Source organism: Lepus europaeus, chromosome X (genome assembly GCF_033115175.1).
Source record: "Lepus europaeus isolate LE1 chromosome X, mLepTim1.pri, whole genome shotgun sequence".
NCBI classification, from domain to species: domain Eukaryota; kingdom Metazoa; phylum Chordata; class Mammalia; order Lagomorpha; family Leporidae; genus Lepus; species Lepus europaeus.
This window is the reverse complement of record NC_084850.1, coordinates 35330179-35349824: the sequence shown is the minus strand read 5'-3', so window position 1 is coordinate 35349824 and position 19646 is coordinate 35330179. Positions and strand designations below refer to the sequence as shown.

At 38.3% G+C, this 19646-nt stretch overlaps 1 pseudogene; it reads right to left on the bottom strand.

Moving 5' to 3' along the window:
• LOC133752551 (transmembrane protein 106C-like) overlaps positions 1 to 18300 on the bottom strand; it is a 74585-nt pseudogene extending 56285 nt beyond the window's left edge.
• Between the last annotated feature and the right edge of the window lie 1346 nt (positions 18301 to 19646).

Genomic DNA, 19646 nt, shown 5'->3' with positions numbered 1-19646 from the left:
GTTGGAAAGATATGTTTCTTGTAAATAGCAAATAGATGGATTTTGTTCCTTAATCAGCCAATCAGTGTCTTTTAACTGGACAGTTCAGGCCATTAACATTCAATGTGACTATTGATAAGTAGTAACTTTGCCCTGCCATTTGCCAAAGATGTTTTCTAATATATGGTTTGAACTTTCTGTGATCTTTTGCTGTGTGGTTTCCTTCCTTTATCTTCTTTCATGTTGATGACCGTGTTTTTGTGTTTCTGTGTGTAACACATCTTTAAGCATCTTTTGCAGGGCTGGAGGAGTGGCGACATTTTCTTTCAGTTTCTGTTTGCTGTGAAAGGTCTTTATTTCACCTTCATTCACAAACGAGAGCTTTGCAGGATATAATATTCTGGGCTGGCTGTTTTTCTCTTTTAGTACCTGGGCTATGTCTCACCATTCCCTTTTAGCTTGTACGGTTTCTGATGAGAAGTCAGTTGTGAGTCTAATTGGAGATCCTCTGAGAGTAATCTGATTTTTCTCTCTTGCACATTTTAGAATCTTTTCTTTATGTTTCACTGTGGTGAGTTTGATTGCAACGTGTCATGGTGAGGATCTCTTTTGGTCATGTTTACTAGGGGTTCTATGAGCTTCCTGTACTAGAATGTCTCTGTCCTCCAAACCCAGGAAGTTCTCTGCAAGTATCTCCCTAAAAAGGCCTTCTAAGCCTTTCTCTCCATGTCTTCAGGAACTCCTAGAACCCAAATGTCAGGTTTTTTAATAGTGTCCTGTAGATGCCCAACAATATTTTTTAGATTTCTAATTTCCTCTTTTCTTTGGTTTGACCGTATACTTTCCTGTGCTCCGTCTTCTAAGTCCGATCTTCTCTCTTCTGCTTCACCCATTCTGTTTTTAAGGCTCTCTAATGTGTTTGTCATTTGATCTATTGAGTTCTTCATTTCATTTTGATTTCTCTTCCCTATCACACTTTCCTGTTCTACTAGTTTCTGCATTTCATTTTGATTCCTCCTTAACGTTTCATTTTCTCGAAGGAGATTTTCTATCCTGTCCAGTAAGGAATTTCGTAGCTCAAGCATTTGTTTTTGAAAACTTCTAATTGTTCTTATAAATTTTTTTAAATCGGTATCTTGCATTTCTTCCATCTCATCATCTTCATAATCTTGGCTTGGGGTGTCTTTTTCATTTGGGGGTGTCATAATGTCTTTCTTGTTTTTGTTTCCTCGGTTTCTGCTTTTGTTGATTGGAATTGTGGAGATATTTGGATTCTTCTTCCCTCGCTGTGGTATTTTTTTCTTGTTATACTATGACTGTATTAAGTGGACTGTCTGCTTTTGATGGAGCCTTAGAGGCTTGGGATGGGTGTGGCCTGAGAGCTGTGTTTGGTTCCTCAGGGTTAAGGGTGTGCCAAAGGTGACACTCCCAGGTTAGGTGTGGTAAATCTCTTTCTTTTCTTCCTTCCTTCCTTCCTTCCTTCCTTCCTTCCTTCCTTCCTTCCTTCCTTCCTTCTCTCTCTCTCTCTCTTTCTCTTTCTTCCTTTCTTTTCTCTCTTTCTCTCTCTTTCTCCTTCCTGCCTTCCTTCCTTCTTTCCTTTCTGATTCAGAAGGGAGGTAATTCCGCACAGCTGAGCGGAATTGGATGTAGTTAGCAGGCGAATGATATACCCACAGGAGCCAGAGATTGGAATCTCTTTCCCAAGGACCACACAGGGAATCTGTGCTGCCCTCAGTGTGGGCACAAATTCTCCTGCAGTCTCCCACTGGGTTGCCAAGTTTACCGAATTGTAGCATCTCTGGAGAGTACTCACATGAAGTCTGTGAGTTCTCTCCCCCATGTCTCTTTTTTCATAGTCTCAGTTCATTAGCACCACACATTCACCAGGTCCTAATCTACTGTTATTTCACCTCCCCCTCCAGAGTCAGGTTTTTCTGCTTGCCTGAGGTCGGGTTCTGTCCTGACTGAGGTCGCCCCACTTATGACGTCTGTCCAAGATGGTGCTGCTCTTTGTCTTGCTCACCTTTGAGAGGTGAGCAGTGAGAGAGAAACTCGTGTCCACATCGGTGACTTTTTTTTTCCCTCTCTCTTCTTGTTAGCCTGGTGAGCTTTTTCCCCATGGGGTTTTAAGCCTCGTTCCCTCTAGTCTCCTCTTTCTGCTTGCCTGCTGGTGTCTCGGGCTATTGAGGTTTGGCTCACCTCGCGTTCCAGCACTGGTGTGTTAAGTCTGCGACTGGTGTCCTGAATCCTGGGCTCCCACGCTCTCCACGCAGGTCCACTGTGAATCACTAGTTCCAGTAGTGTTTACTCTGTTGTTTCTTCCCCTACTCTTCCTTGAACCTGCAGAATCTCCACTTTTATTAAACTGTCTCTTCCCGTACTATCAGTGTGCTCCCTTCCTATTCCGCCATCTTGCCGCTCTCCATAGTAGTTTTCTATGATGTCTGTATTTCAGTGGTAAAAGTTGTAATGTTTCCTTTTCTGTTTCTACTATTAGGCATATGATTTTTTTTCCTTTTTATTAGTCTGCCTAGAGGTTTTTCTATTTTGCATATCTTCTCAGAGAACCAGCTTTTGTTGCTCTTTTGTAACACTTTTTTTGTTTTACTTATCTCTGCTTTGATTCATATTGTCTTCCTCCTTCTATTTTGTTTGATTTGTTATTTTTCAAAGTCTTTGAGATACACCATCAAATCTTTGAGATATTTCTCTTTTTAATGTCAGCACTTAATGTTATAAACTTCCCTCTTAATAACTCTTTTGCTGTATCTCACAGGTTTTTGATATATTATGCTACCATTTTTATTTACTTCAAGAATGTTTATTTCCATTTTAATTTCTTCAATGACCAATTGATCATTTGGTAGAATGTTTAATATCCAAGTATTGATGAGTATTGTTGATTTCTAGTTTTATACCTTTATGGGCTGAGCTGACATATGATTTCAATATTTTTAAATTTACTTAAATTAGATTTGTGGTCTAAAAAAGTCTATCATAGCAATTATTCATTTGGTGATGAGAAGAATGTGTATTCTGAAGCTTTTGGATGAAATGTTCTGTAAATGCCTGTAAGGTCCATTTACTCCATGGTTTGTTTCAACTCTGATATATCGTCATTGATCTTTTGTCTGGAAGTAATGTCCAAGGAGAATGGGGTGTTGAAGTTACTCATTATCATTGTGTTGGAATCTCACTCCCTTTAGGTTGAATGGTATTTACTGTATATATCTGGATGGTCTTTTCTTGGGTGCATATATAAAAATGTTATGTCTTCTTGCTGATTTGAACTTTTTCTCAAAATATAATGCATTTGTTTCTTTTTACAGGTTTTGATTTAAAGTCTGTTTTATCTGATACAAATATAGGAATCTTGGTCATTTTTGGTTTCCATTCATCTGATATATCATTTTCCAACCCTTCACTTTCACTTTATATGTGTCCTTGTTTGTGAAGTTTCTTGTAGGCAGCACTTAGTGGGATCTTCTTTATTAATGAATTAGCCAATTTGGATAATGTCATCCATTTACACTCAAGGTGAGTATTGAGAAGAACTAACACCTGCCATTTTTGTTGATTGTCCACTGATTATACCTGCTTTGTAAGTGAATTTGTAGGTATGATGTGTTTTCCTGATGTGTACTTCTACCATAGGACTCTCTTTAGGATTTCTTGTAAGGCTGGTGTATTTTCAGTTTTTGTGTATCTGTAAAGTACCTTATTTTTCCTTCATTTATTTTTTTAATGATTTATTTATTTACACAGAGAGGAGGAGAGAGAGGGAGAGGTCTTCCATCTGCTGATCCACTCCCTAATTGGCTGCAACGGCTGGAGCTGTGCCGATCCAAAGCCAGAAGGCAGGAAATTCCTTCGGGTCTCCCACGCAGGTAGAGGGGCCCAAGGACTTGGACCATCTTCCACCACTTTCCCAGGCCATAGCAGATAGCTGGATCGAAAGTGGAGCAGCCAGGTCCCGAACCGGCACCCATATGGGATGCCGGCACTGCAAGTTGTGGCTTTACCCACTAAGCCACAGCGCCAGCCCCTTTCCTTCATTTCTAAAAGCTTCTCTAGATAAATTATTCTTGGTTGGAATTTTTTTTTCTTTTAAGGCCTTAAGTATGTCATATCATTGTTTTCTGGCCTATAGGGTTTCTGTGGAGACATCTGTTATTATTCTAATTGGATTTCTTTAATATTTAATGTGATGCATTTCTCTTACTCTCTTTAGGATTCTCTCCTTGTCCTTAATCTTTGAAAATTTGACTACAATATGCCTTCAAGAATTTCTTTTTTGGTTGTCTACCTTGGGGTCTTTGAGCTTCTTGTATGTAGGTGTCCAAGTCTCTTTCAAGACCTTGGTAATTTTCAACAATTATTTTATTAAGTAGGTTATCAATAGTTTTTGCATCTCTTCTCTTTTAAGAATATGATATAAATATTTGGTCATTTAATGGTATCCCATATTTCAGGTACACTTCATTCATTTAAATTATTTTTATTTTTGTGTCATTGGGTTATTTCAAAATTCTTGTCCTCGAGGTCAGAAATTCTCCCCCTTGGTCTATTCTGCTAGTTAGCTGTAAATCATATTTTTCACTTCACTGGTTAAATATTTAATCTCCAAAATTTCTTTTTGGTTCCCATACTATATTCCCACAGCATTGTATGATGGTTCCAATTTTTCCATATCCTTGCAAACCTTTGTTATTTTTTTCAAGATTATTGACATCATAATAGGTGTTGCATGTTATCTCATTGTGTTTTGATTTGAATTTTCGGGTGAAAAATGCTGAACATCTTTTGGTACTAGTTATAGCATTACTTCACATTCGACAACACATTAAGTACAGAGATCCTGCATGAGGAGTAAGTACACAGGGACTGCTGTTGTTGACTTAACAAATTGACACTCTAGTTTATGGTGCCAGTAACCACCCTAGACTGTTGTCATGAGTTGCCAAGGCTATGGAAGCCTTCCAAGTTCGCCGACTCTGATCATATTTAGACAAGGTCATAAAAGACAGGGTGAGGATAGTAACCAATGATCCTAAGAGTGGCATTCACCAGGTCTGAACAATTATACAGCATTAAGTGGGGAAGAACACCATCAGTACACACAGGTTGGGAGTAGAGCCTTGGAGGTAGAGTAGAGGTTATGATTATGAAAAAATGAGGCCCAAGTACACTATTCAGGATCTAGAACAAAGGACAGAGTCATTATTAGAGGAGCTAAGAAAGGTGCTGTCTAAGCTACAAATAAGTTTTCTGATTGAGAGGCAAATAGAACCTGACAGAAGGGGCTTGATAATAATCTGTTGGGCTTTAGGCCTTGTAAGTTAAGAGGCCCAGACATATCTATCTCTTCACATGGGGTACATCCTAAGGGAGGTGTGAACCTCCTAGGGGAAGGCACTCTGTTGACTTTCATTACTTGGCTGGCCTGGTAGGAGAGCTGGCCAGGTAAAGGCAGGGGACATCTCTAACAAGAAATTTACAGTTCTGCCTGCAATGTTGCTGACCCTACTTGGCCGTCCCCTCAGTTGCAGTGGTCACTTTGGAAGTTGGGCTGAGTGAAGGGCTTTTCAGCTTAGAGCCAATAAGATCTGTGGCTCTGACCTGGGCATCCTTCGACTCCAGGGCAGGTCCATTTCCAGTGATCCAACTCTTGGCAGAGCTGCCAGGGCTCTTCACAAGCTGACTTCTGCTGAAGCCCAGGCTTACCACATTGAAAGCCATTGCAGTGGACTGGCCTGTTGGGTCTCCTTGAGGGCAGATCACTGTACAGATCAGCCATTAATAGGCCTGCCACCCATTGCTTCTGATGCCTAGCTTTCTTTTCCTCCTGGTTTATGTTAAAGCAGAGCAGAGGATGCAAGTCAAGGGAGTGCCCGTGTCCCATCTCTAATCTTCGGTGGCCTGAACTACAAGTCTATAGTCACAGGCATGTTCTGTAGTAGTTTTTCTAAGGTAGACAATGCCCATGAGGAACATTATATTCTCACTTTAAAACTTTCTTTCCCTTTGGTCTGAAAGGGAGGTTTTTTCTACTTACTGTTTACTTCGCTGATGACAAAGTAAATATAGCTATGAGATTATTATTTAAGTTCTTATTTTGGCTATGCTATTACAGAAAAATGTTAGCCATCTCTTTTATAAGGTCTAAAGATTAAATTGTGCGTCCTACAGATTCCTTCATAATAGAATTAGTTTCCTACCTTGAGGAGAATAGAGAAATGAAAGAACAAGTTGGACTTAGAATAGAAAAATGGGGGAGCAAGTCCTAGATCGCTTGCTGACAATAGCAATATCACATGAATGCTTAGCAAACCGTTTCAACCATTCGATAACAACTTAAGAAAACATTTACCAGAAGGTCCAATGCCTTCTATAAATTTTAAGAATCATGTATTTGGAAATACCTCTTGAATATCTAACATGGAGTAGTTTGTTTAACCAGTAAACTTAAGCACAAACATATAAAATGTTTTTAGTTCCTTTCTACCAACAAGTATAAAACATATGATGCAGAGATTCAGGTTGCATGAATTAAAATGTATCTTTGATTAATTTTAGCAGCTTAAATTTATGGACAATCTTATCTATAAGCCATTTAAAATAAAACTCTTAATAAAATTTCCCCATGTGGACATACAATATGTACACACATATAACATAGCATAAGAGACCAATATAGCAATTTTAATAATAGCTTTTAAAATATTTAACTCTTTTTGTAGATTGCCAATTGATTTGAATTGCTTTTTGTTTTTAGTAACCTCAGTTAACCATACTTTCTCTCAGTTGGTACTGTTAATACATTATTGGCTTCATCTGTTTACAGAGCCATCCCAAAGTACTGAATACAATAGAAGTGGCTGGACAAAGTCCATAGGGACCTATAGGAGGACAGCTAAACACAGAACCAACAACGCTTTAGTTTTATGAGCAGCACATCATATATAACTGTGGATGACAAAAGACTTTAAGTCGCCATATTTCAAATTATAAACTCATCAACCAACAAGAGGCACTTGCTTACTTCACAGTATTTTTGAAAGCACCTGTAGGATTTTACAACTATTTAACCCTTTAGGCCTCTGGGGCTTTCTCATTAAGATAACTATCATGTCTAGTAACACAAGATCATTAGACTTTTTAATTCTCAAACATTTGTATTAATAGCATTTTCCATTATAGAAACTTAAAATTTAGTACAACGTCACATCTTGACAGTATTTCTAATATAATCCAAATAGCCTGATTAGTTGGTGTGTCTATAAGATGAGAGACATAGGTCCTTCAATTTTTTCAGTTGGGCCCAAACTGGAAAAAGCAAAGTCCAGGATTTACTGGAAATTTTAGTGTCCAGATTGTTTGGAACTTTGATTTTTTGAATGGAAGGCGTAGTTTTGAAATCATAGCCAGCAGCTCTTGTGCCATGGGTATCACTGAGGGATTTTATCAGAGGGAAAAATCCGTTTTCCCCAATGACTTTGAGTCTGGCTGGGAGGATTGACAGGGGGCTGGGCACCCACATTGGACTGTGAGGTACCCCTAGCCTCTCAGCATATCACAAGCTCTGAGGCTCAAACCACCTAGGCAGAGCACCCACAGGCAGCTGTCTTTGGGAACATCTCAGCCTCTTTGTGGATGGGATAGGCTAGCAGGCAGAGTGGATACTCTGTACCCCATGACTGTGGAAGCCCTGTGTTCTGAGATTAGGAGATGCTGTGACTGCATGAGAGGGTGTCTGTGCAATCACTGTGTGTTGTTTCACACTCTCAGAACTCCTTGATTTCTTGGGGTGAGTCATGGCAACAGGATAGATGCTCACACTGAGGATTATACAGATCCTTTGTACAGTTCATTTGAAAGCATGGATGAGTATTGCACCCACTGAGGGCTAACACCCAGGAACTGATCAACTTGGAAGGAAGTGATTACACCAACAGGGATGATCATACCCCCTCTCTGTAAACAAGAGAATATGTACCACCCAACTAACAAAGGGAGAAGACCCAAATCAACACAATCAGATGAAAAAGGAAATGTAACAGATACCGCAGGAATAAAATTAATCATCAGGAATTACTACAAAGAGCTGTATGTTAACAAATTGGAAAATCTAGAAGAAATCAATACGTACCTAAACACAATCTACCAAAACTGAATCATGAAGACATAGAAATTCTAAACAGACCAATAACAAAAACAGAGATCAAATCAGTAATAAAAACCCTCCCAACAAAGAAAAGCCCAGGACTAGATGGCTTCAGTGCTGAGTTCTACCAGACATTTAAAGAAGAGTCACAAATATACTAAGTTGATCTTAAAAAGATAATTAAAAATGAATCTTAAGAATGGGGCGGGAAAGGGAGTAGGAGATGGGATGGTTTGTGGGTGGGAGGATGGTTATGGGGGAAAAACACTGTAATACAAAAGTTGTACTTTCAAAATTTATATTAAAGTTTTCTAAAAAAAACATTGGACTCAGCAAAAGCTGTTGTTTCTAGTTCTTTTTGTTTCTGAGACAGAGCAGTTTTCCCTGGTCCAGGTTTTTTGGATGCGATTTTTTAAATACACTGATGAATAATCTGCTTTTGGTTTGGTCTTTCCTGTTAAATTTTTAATTGAAGTGTTCTTTGGAATAATTGTTTTTATATTTGTCATCCTAGGCTGAGGTTCCATTTTATCTGGCTATCCATGAGTCTAGTACTGTTTGCTTTTTATTTTCTGGAAATTCCTAATTTAATGTCATGGCACCCTTGATTTCTAGTTTTTGTATACTTTTATTCTTAAATTTATTTTCATTTATTTCAGTCATACTTCTGTAGATGGGGAGAGATATTATTCACTCCTGTTAACTTGTCTTTAAGTTAAGTTCTTTCTAACCAAGAATCTACTATGAAATAAGAAATGGCTTTGTGTCTCTTCCTGATTTAGTTTGCAGAAATATATGTGTGTGTGTGTGTATATATATATATATATATATATATACATCCCTATATTTAAATACTCTGTGTGTGTGTGTGTGTGTCACTAGTTTTTAAATACTGAAACCATGGAACAAATAATGGCAGCATTGGTTTGAACATTAAAAATCACCTTGTCTTTTATAACCATTTTATATGAGAAAACTAAGTGTTAAAAGGGAGGAGAGAGTGAGCTTTTGGCTTAGTTTTTTTTTTTTTTTTTGACAGAGTGGACAGTGAGAGAAAGGTCTTCCTTTTGCCATTGGTTCACCCTCCAATGGCCGCCGTGGCCGGTGCGCCACGCTGATCCGAAGCCAGGAGCCAGGTGCTTATCCTGGTCTCCCATGGGGTACAAGCACTTGGGCCATCCTCCACTGCACTCCCGGGCCATAGCAGAGAGCTGGCCTGGAAGAGGGGCAATTGGGACAGAATCCGGTGCCCCGACCAGGACTAGAACGCTGTGTGCCAGCGCCGCAAGGCAGAGGATTAGCCTGTTGAGCCACGGCGCCGGCATGGCTTAGTTTTAAGATGCCCATGGGTCACATAAGAGTACCTAGACTTGAATCCTGGGTTTGACTTCCAACTTCAGCTTCTTGCTAATGCAAATCCTGGGAGGCAGCAGGTGATGGCTCAAGTAATTATGGTCCCTGCCACTCATGTGGTAGACCCAGATAGATTTTCCAGCTCCTTTCTTTGTTCTTGCCCATCCCTGGACATTTTAGATATTTGTGTCATATTTCAGCAGATGGGAACTCTAATAATAGCAATAATATAAAATTAGGAAGGACGACAGCTAGTTATTTCAGAGCTGCTGCTGAAACCTAGAGTTGACTAGCAATTCTCTGTTTCTGGAGAGAATTGTATAAGAAATAGAAGCAGGGGGACAACTTTGTGGCCTCAACAGATTTTCCTAAGAATACTTGCTTTTCTGACCTTTATTGCTTGGAATAGAGTGTCTTCTACATTCTATATTGACTCAACTTTCAACTTTCAGAGAATTAGACAATTAGAAGTCACAAAGGAAATTAACAGCTGTTATAATGAAAAGCAAAGAGATTTATTGCCAGACTTCAAAAATTGTTGTCATACTTGGGAACAATGTTACATATGCTCATTTGTGTGTGTGAACCTTCAATTATAGTATGTTGTCAATATAAATATGTTTTGCAGTATAATTTGATCTGAGTGCTGGATTGTTTACTATTCCTCAGAACTCTAGTACCTTCCCCTCTCCTTCTGAACTTTATTTCATTTCTCTTACTCTTTTGTTTTTCCGTTTTCCTGTCTGTATAAGACAGCAAAGGGGATATGAAACGTGGTCAGAGCTGTCAAGATGTTTATGCTGTTTCTTTTATCCAATACCACCTCCTATTCCAGCTCTAGTGACAACTATCTTTTATCTATGGCCAGAATTTTAAGATCAAACCATGTACTTCAGAGCAGTAGAAAAGTGCTATTTTAAAAACTGGGAAACAAGCAAAAAAGGTTAGAAGAGCAAAGTGAGAAAGTAGCACAGCTGCTCTTAAAGCTGCATAGGCACAAACTCTTGTTCTTTAGAAACAATTAGTAAACTGAAATATATGCCCTTTAAAAAAGCACTGTACAAGCATGAGACATTATCAGTCAAACTGATATATTTCACTCAAATGTTAGCATAGTCAACTTCTATGAAAAATCCAAAGATGAAAATAACAGCCATGTTTGCTCTGTAAATAGACTCATCTATGAGTAGCTTGCTCTGGATTGTAGTCATACTCTATATAAGGTGAATTACCAGGTATGCTAAAGCAGCAATGGACCAATGAAGAAAAGGGAGAAATCTTGTCTTTGAGGAGCATAGAAAGATGCTGAAATATTTGTTCTGTTGTCCTATCCCACTACATAAAATACCAATTATTAGTCATGCCACAAGTTTTCAAACTTATTTTTAATCTGATAAACTGTTTGGTTTGGCAAATTAAATCTTATGTGGAAACCCAGTATAGGAAACAGATGATAGCAGAGTTAATTTGGTTGCAACATCTCCAGAGGGCATAATTTGGAAAGCAAACTAGGTTATGGTCTTCAAGATGCCTTTTAAATACAATAGAATTATCTGGGAGGTGCGACATATTAAGCTATTCTACAATCACACTTTTGAAAAAATATATAAACTATATGTAGAACACTGAACTTCTGGGAGCTATACTTTAAGAGGGACATAGAAAACCTAAGACTCATCTAGAATAAGTGCGATTTGAAATCAAAGGATTTTGTTTTAACTTTAATGCATAATAATTATACATACAAATATTTCAGAGAGGTGATGACATGTATACATGCATATTGATCAAATCATGGTGATTATATCAGTCATCTTAAGTATTTATCAGTTATTTGTGTTGAGAACATTCAAAATTCTATATTCTAGCTATTTGAAATATTCAATATATTTTTTGCTGTAATCACTGAACTGTACAACCAAATAGAACTTTTTTCTTCTGTTTAACTATAACATTATCCAACCTATTTCTCAACTCTCCCTACCTGCTCTACTTCCCAACCTCTGATAATTGTTCTATCAACCTCTATGAAAATTAAGGAAAGGAAATAAATACACAGAAGAGACATCTTCACTTCTGTCATTAATATAGCACTATTCACAATAGCCATGAGATCATTCTAAATGCTCACTAATGGATGATTGGATAAAGAATATGTGGCGTATACACAAGATGAAATACTATACAGCCTTAAAAAGATGAAATCCTATCATTTGCAACAACATGACAACATTATGTTAAATGAAATAAATCGGGCACTGAAAGATAAACACTGCATGATCTCACTTGTGTGTGGAATCTGAGTTAATTTAATGGAAAATCTGAGGACTATAATTTTTATTTTGCCTCTACTGTTTGTTGCCTATGTGATCTTGAGCAATCTCTTGTCTAGAGATCTTAGAGAGCTAAGGCAAAATTTCCTTATCTGTACAATGGGGAAAATAATATCTCACAAGAATTTGAAGATTGATAACAAAGAATTTATCATTTTTTTATTTTTTTAACTATTATTTAATGAATATAAATTTCCAGTGTACAGCTTATGGATTACAATGGCTTCCCCCTCCCATAACTTCCCTCCCACCCGCAACCCTCCCCTCTCCCGCTCCCTCTCCCCTTCCATTTGCATCGAGATTCATTTTCAATTCTCTTTATATACAGAAGATCAATTTAGTATAAAGATTTCAACAGTTTGCACCCACATAGAAACACAAAGTGAAACATACTGTTTGAGTACTAGTTATAGCATTAAATCACAATGTACAGCACATTAAGGACAGAGATCCCACATGAGGAGCAAGTGCACAGTGGCTCCTGTTGTTGACTCAACAAATTGACACTCTAGTTTATGGCGCCAGGAACCATCCTAGGCTGTCGTCATGAGTTGCCAAGGCTATGGAAGCCTTCCAAGTTTGCCGACTCTGATCATATTTAGACAAGGTCATAAAAGACAGAGTGAGGATAGTAACCAATGATCCTAAGAGTGGCATTTACCAGGTTTGAACAATTATACATCATTAAGTGGGGAAGAGGACCATCAGTACACACAGGTTGGGAGTAGAGCCATTGGTGGTAGAGTAGAGGTTATGATTACAAAGGAATGAGGCCCAAGTGCACTAGACAGGGCCTAGAACAAAGGACAGAGTCATTATTAGAGGAGCTAAGAAAGGTGCTAAGCTACAATTAAGTTTTCTGATTGAGAGGCAAATAGAACCTGATAGAAGGGGCTTGATAATAATCTGGTGGGCTTTAGGCCTTGTAAGTTAAGAGGCCCAGACCTATCTATCTCTTCACATGGGGTATATCCTAAGGGAGGTGTGAACCTCCTAGGGGAAGGCACTCTGTTGACTTTCATTACTTGGCTGGCCTGGGAGGAGAGCTGGCCAGGTAAAGGCAGGTGGCATCTCTAACAAGAAATTGACAGTTCTGCCTGCAATGTTGCTGACCCTACTTGGCCATCCCCTCAGCTGCAGTGGTCCCTTTGGAAGTTGGGCTGAGTGAAGGGCTTTTCAGCTTAGAGCCAATAAGATCTGTGGCTCTGAACTGGGCATCCTTCGACTCCAGGGCAGGTCCATTTCCAGTGATCCAACTCTTGGCAGAGCTGCCAGGGCTCTTCACAAGCTGACTTCTGCTGAAGCTCAGGCTTACCTCATGGAAAGCCACTGCAGTGGACTGGCCTGTTGGGTCTCCTTGAGGGCAGATCACTGTACAGAACAGCCATTAATAGGCCTGCCACCCATTGCTTCTGATGCCTAGCTTTCTTTTCCTCCTGGTTTGTGTTAAAGCAGAGCAGAGGATGCAAGTCAAGGGAGTGTCCAAGTCCCATCTCTAATCTTCGGTGGCCTGAACTACAAGTCTATAGTCACAGGCATGTTCTGTAGTAGTTTTTCTAAGGTAGACAATGCCCATGAGGAACATTATATTCTCACTTTAAAACTTTCTTTCCCTTTGGTCTGAAAGGGAGGTTTTTTCTACTTACTGTATACTTTGCTGATGGCAAAGTAAATATAGCTATGAGATTATTATTTAAGTTCTTATTTTGGCTATGCTATTGCAGAAAAATGTTAGCCATCTCTTTTATAAGGTCTAAAGATTAAATTGTGCATCCTACAGATTCCTTCATAATAGAATTAGTTTCCTACCTTGAAGAGAATAGAGAAATGAAAGAACAAGTTGGGCTTAGAATAGAGAAATGAGGGAGCAAGTCCTAGATCGCTTGCTGACAATAGCAATATCACATGAATACTTAGCAAACCGTATCAACCATTAGATAACAACTTAAGAAAACATTTACCAGAAGGTCCAATGCCTTCTATAAATTTTAAGAATCATGTATTTGGAAACACCTCTTAAATATCTAACATGGTGTAGTTTGTTTAGCCAGTAAACTTAAGCACAACCATCTAAAATGTTTGTAGTTTCTTTCTACCAACAAGTCTAAAACATATGATACACAGATTCAGGTCCCACAAATTAAAATGTATCTTTGATTAATTTTAGCAGCTTAAATTTATGGACAATCTTATCTATAAGCCATTTAAAATAAAACTCTTAATAAAATTTCCCCATGTGGACATACAATATGTACACACATATAATATAGCATGATAGACCAATATAGCAATTTTAATAATAGCTTTTAAAATCTTTAACTCTTTTTGTAGATTGCCAATTGATTTGAATTGCTTTTTCTTTTTAGTAACCTCAGTTAACCATACTTTCTCTCAGTTGGTACTGTTAATACATTATTGGCTTCATCTGTTTACAGAGCCATCCCAAAGTACTGAATACAATAAAAGTGGCTGGAAAAAGTCCATAGGAACCTATAGGAGGACAGCTAAACACAGAACCAACAACGCTTTAGTTTTATGAAAGAGCTATATAAATAATTTACGGATTTGTTTGGAAATCGTTTGACATGAGCCAAAATAAAAGGAATGATAGGTGCTTCAGTAATAAAGATTTTAGGATACATTGTAACTATCTGAATATTTTAAGGGCTGAGAAGTAGAAGAATTAAGTTTGTTTTGTTTATTCCTGAAAGTAGAACCTTGGCCAATTTGTAGATATATATCATGGAGGAGAATTTTAGTTTAATATAAGAAAGAAATTTCTAATATTAAGTAAAAAGGAATGCCTTATATATTGTAGAAAACCTTGTAATTGTACTTTTAGAGAGGCCTCTGAGTATCTTCCAGCCTGGGCTGCAGAACAAGGAATTTCTGTATTGAAGAGGATGTAGCACTAGATGACTTCAAAGGTCTGAGATACTATGAAGCCTTTTTTTCCTTCTCCTCTCATTCTACAAGAATGTACTGTTAATTTTTGACTGCTCTGTGTCTATCTTTTCTGATAACAGCAAAACAGCCCCAGGAGATAACTTGTAAACCTGTTATAATCAATCAATTAAAGCATCACATCCTCATAGCCTCAGCAATTAGATGTTTTAAGGACAGACATGTAGCCCAAATCAGGCTAAAAGAACTAAAATAACAATTTTTAAACTTTCTTGGCTACTAAGCAGACAATCATGGTCTTATTGATCGGCAAGCTGATGCTAGAACACCTGTAGCTGCCTGAGGAAGATCTGTCTGAGGATGTATTGAACAACAAGATAATTATTAGTTATGGAGATTGTGAGATCAACCCCCCCCCTTTTTTTTGATAGGCAGAGTGGACAGTGAGAGAGAGAGAGAGAGAAAGGTCTTCCTTTTCTGTTGGTTCACCCCTCAATGGCCACTGTGGCTGGTGTGCTGCGGCCGGCGTACCGCGCTGATCCGAAGGCAGGAGCCAGGTGCTTCTCCTGGTCTCCTATGCAGGTGCAGGGCCCAAGGACTTGGGCCATTCTCCACTGCACTCCTGGGCCACAGTAGAGAGCTGGACTGGAAGAGGAGCAACCAGGACAGACTCCGGTGCCCCGACTGGGACTAGAACCTGGTGTGCAAGCGCTGCAGGCGGAGGATTAGCCCATTGAGCCACTGTGCTGGACGAGATAAAAACCTTATACCATAAATGCAATTCATGGATCTAATCATACCTGAAATGAAATTCTAGACTTTGCCATTTGTATGAACGGATGAGGTATCATTTTAGACTGAAATATTATTGGTCTTATATCTTAGGGAGTAACAACTGATATGTGTACACATTTCAGGGAGACAACACTGGAACTTACCCTTAAATTCCATCTTTGTCTCTGACACAGTCCTTTCTCCTTTAAAAATCGGCAGGACGGAAAAGGGTATGGTTACAGTTGCAGAGTCAGCCTTAGGGTTGTTTGGGATGCCAAGGGCAGAATATTTTTGTCTTCTATGTACCTAGAAGATGAGATACTAAAAAAAACTATTTACATATATTGCGGATAGGAAAAGACAATGTGCATTTTTTTTTTTTGTTGCTGACTTTGTGCTTGCAGAGCTTTTGCGAGGACAAAGAGCTCTGTGCCAAACTGTAACTGGGCAAATTAGATAAAAGCTGCAATTGTAATTTTTATTATTTTTTTGTGTTTTCCTGTGTATAGAGAATGTAACTTTGTTTATATAAGACCGAGGCTAGACTTGGAATGAAATACCTAAAATAAAATAGAAAAAATCCTTTTTACATACAACAGCTTTGTGCTAGAAGTACTTTCAGCAAGAAGGTGTCCGAATCCCAAAAGTGTGATACTGTGATCAGACGTCAACCTCAGGTTTGGGGATGTGAGATGGTTGGAGGAAGAAGAGCAAAAGTTGACTAGGAGAATGCAAATCTGAACACAAATATTCACCTTAGAACACTTTGGAAATATTGTAGCATGTTGATCTCAGAGAACCTCCATGTTAAAATATTGTTGTAGGACTTATTTTTGTTCATCTTGTTCCAGCTCCTTTGAGTGGTACTGGTCCACCATGTAAATCAGTTGCAGCTATTAAAACATAGAATACCATTAGTGATGATCCCTTCTCTGAAATTAGTCCAGACTACTTTCTATTTTTCTATGTCACCTTACTCTTGACATTTCTGGTTCTTCATTTCCTTGTTAGTTAAATGTCTTGGTTCTTGACATCTACTCATTTTGGATACGCTATTTAATTTTACCTTAGCTCTATATTTTGCAAAAAAGATTTTCTGTTCATTTCTGGTTTCATGGATTTGCTTTTAGGAAGAATCACATACTTTTTCTGTTCTTGCCTTTTCGTATAACCTTGTTATTTTTGTTAAGAAATGAAGTTTGTAAAACGTTTGATTATTAATATGGTTCAGTTGTTTCATATGTTCTAAGAATGGAGTATATATTACTTTGATATGTCTTTTATAAGATTTTAAACATTAGGATAAGACCTGTGCCTTCATTTTTGCTTTTGTATAGTAGATAAAATAATAACCATGCTTTTCCCAAATTTGAGAAATCCTGTTGATGATAACCAGTCCATATGAGGTGAGTAGAAGTGAGCACACAATAGATGTCTAATATCTATATTTAATATTATTGATGAAATGTGTGGAAGTAGTCTGATAAGGCTACAGGTTTATGTTAATTATTTAAAACAGGTCACAGAATATTTTTCTGTTCTTTATGAATCTTTAATATATGTAGTGAAGAGATGAAGTATTTTAGACATGGATGTTGGATATTACCTTTTTACTTCTCCAGATCCCATAAAAACTCCTTTTCTCCTGGGAGACTGACCTTTATGGACTGCAACAATGAATTCTCTTCCCCTTTGGCTTTTGATTGATTAAGTTGGTGAGAGGCACTGACAGGAAGTTGGAAAGTGGGAGAACAGAGGGATTGAGGCATTTATTTTACACCTACTTTATGTGATTTGGAATTGGATTTTTTTTCTCTACAGATTGTCTTAACTGCTATATCATGAGTCTGCTCTAACTAGCAAATGCTGATTACTCCTATCTCCTCTGTCTTTTCAAATAAGCATGAAAGTAAAAGTTCCTGGTCTCTGCTTTATCTATCTGTATTGATGTGCCTCATTTTTTTGGAAACATCATAAGAGTCTCTTTATCAAATTAAATCTTTCTTTTGAATATGTCCTCTGTTTACTGAGGTGAAAACCTAAATAATTCATTGTGAAAAAGTGTACCCCATTATTAGAATGTGATTATATCTTTGAAAAACATTATCTAAAAGGGGTATGTTATTTCTTCAGGTATATTTGTTAAGTGAAAATTCTGGCATTGGTGTTGAACTACCCATTGACTTTAAATTTAACTCTGGTATTTTCTCTTGTCTTACTGTTTACACGCTCCTAAGAACTGTGGAGTCTGCTTGTGGTATTTGAACTCAACATTTACTACTATAGTGCTTACTTGAGATAGTGACCAACCGAGTGGTTTTCTCATCTTGGGGCTAATAAAACCATAGTCAATATTTTTATTCTTGTATAAATCAGTTACATAATTCATATTCAGAAGCCCTTTAAATAGTATTTGTAAACCTTGTCACAAATGATTATACTTGAGGCCCAATTAGGGCAACATAACTATGTCAGATCAAGCAGTAAAATGTTTTAAACTTGTGACAACACTGTCTTCTTTGACTTGAACAGCAGTGATATTGCATATAAAAGTAATGAAGAGGCAATTCAAATAACATACCAGATTCTACACTGAGTTTTCCAAAAGGATATTTGTATTCTCTTTTGTGAGATGCAACTTGATGCTACCTTATGTTTCTGTCTTGACTGTGAGGATGCATTTTGCTGAATTTCAAGCTCGATCACAATAATCTCATTTTTAGCTTTTGGTACAATTACAACCCCCTTTTTCATTAATAACATCTGATTCATATTCTCCCTCCCTTCCTCCATCCCTCCCTCTCCTCCCTCTCTCTCTCAGCATTCACCTCTTACTCCTTCAAATAAATAAAAAGTAAACCTTAAAAATTAGAGCGTGATCAATTCAATAAACATAGAGAACAGATCTAGATAGAGCTGGTGCTATGGCATAGTGGGGAATGCTGCCACCTGCAGCACTGATATCCCATATGAGCGCCTGTTGGAGTCCTGGATGTTCTACTTCCTATCCAGCTACCTGCTCATGCTCCTGGGAAAGCAGCAAAGGATAGCCCAAGTGCCTGGCCCCACACCCACATGGCAGACCCAGAGGAACTCCTGGTTCCTGGATTCAGATTGATCCAGCTCTGGCCATTACAGCCACTTGGGGCGGGGACCAGCAAATGGAAGATCTCTCGATCTCTCTCGATGTGTGTGTGTGTGTGTGTCCGTCTCTTGTAACTCTTCCAGTTTAAAAATATATTTATTTCAAAGGCAGAGTTACAGAGAGGCAGAGAGAGGTCTTCCATCCTCTGGTTCACTCTCCAAATGGCTGCAATGGCCAGAGCTGGGCAGATCTGGAGCCAGGAGCTTCTTTTGGGTGTCCGAGGCAGGTGCAGGGACCCAAGCACCCAGGCCATAATTTATTGATTTCCCAGGCTATATCAGAGAGCTGTTTGGAAGTAGAGCGGCCGAGACTCAGACCAGTGCCCATATGGGATGCCAGCACTGCAGGTGGGAGCTTTACCCACTATACCACAATGCTGACCCCAATTCTGCCTTTTAAATAAAAAAAAATCTTTAAAAAACAGATCTAGGAAGGTCGATGTTAACCATATCTACCTGTATTAGTCTGATTTTTTTATTACTTATTGCTTCTTGGAAAAGAAATATTTCATTGTGAAGTTTAGAGTTCAGTCAGGATTAGGCATTCGCATAGTCTGGCATTTATGGAGGCTGGGCATGGTGGGTGCAGAGGAATGATCAGATTTTGAGCCAGTAATCAGAGAATCTAAGTCAAATTTGAACTCAAGGGTAATTAACTCTTTAATTTGAGTCATTCTTCCAAGGGTTATGCTACCAATGACCTACAGTTGTCCCACCTCCTAGCCACCACCATTAGATCAGATTAGGTCTCCATCTGTAATTCATCAATCATTAACATAAGAGGTCAGAGTTTAAAGATCTGTACAAGTTTTAAGGAGACAAGTTCTTCTTGGAACAGTACCCAAGCATGCTTAAGGGAAGAAAGAGCCCGAGTCAATATGCTTCCAGTACTTTGAGAGCAACCCAGTAAGATGCCTTTGGCTAAACTAATGCCTTTTGGTACTCGATTAATTTGATTTTCTTTGTTATAATTCAAGCTCATCATGTAAAACTTC